Genomic DNA, 515 nt, shown 5'->3' on the forward strand with positions numbered 1-515 from the left:
TCGCTGGCGAAGCCAGAAGGCAGGGAGAAGGTTCTGAGGCGTTCATCTGCTTTGTTTGCACCAAATCTGCTAAGATAATCGAAGGTATTACAAGACCACTAGAACAGTTGTGAGGAGATCAATGGAACTGAAGATGCCAGGTTTTGAATAATATAGGAGAATAAGCAAGGATATTAAGACAGCGATTAAGTCAGGACACACAAACGCATGCAGCAGTCAAAGCCCCCCATACACCTACAGATCCACTAGGAGTAGACTTTGTGTTTATACAAGCTCGTATTAATGCGCAGAAAGGTTTTAATACTATTTAATACAGGCTCATAAGTAAATTTAATATCTGAAGCTACGGTGAGAAGATGCAGTCTACCATTACTACTATTCGTTTGCAGGATCTCTACGGCTACGCTTCACCTACGACAGAAGGAGTACAAAGATTTATTAAACAATGATGGCTGTATCCAGAGATGCCCCATATCTTTATGATAAGGGTCCTTCTACTTCAAATATATATATAT

The sequence above is a fragment of the Eimeria acervulina genome, genomic scaffold, assembly GCF_000499425.1.
Source record: "Eimeria acervulina Houghton genomic scaffold, Eah_scaff799, whole genome shotgun sequence".
Lineage (NCBI taxonomy): Eukaryota > Apicomplexa > Conoidasida > Eucoccidiorida > Eimeriidae > Eimeria > Eimeria acervulina.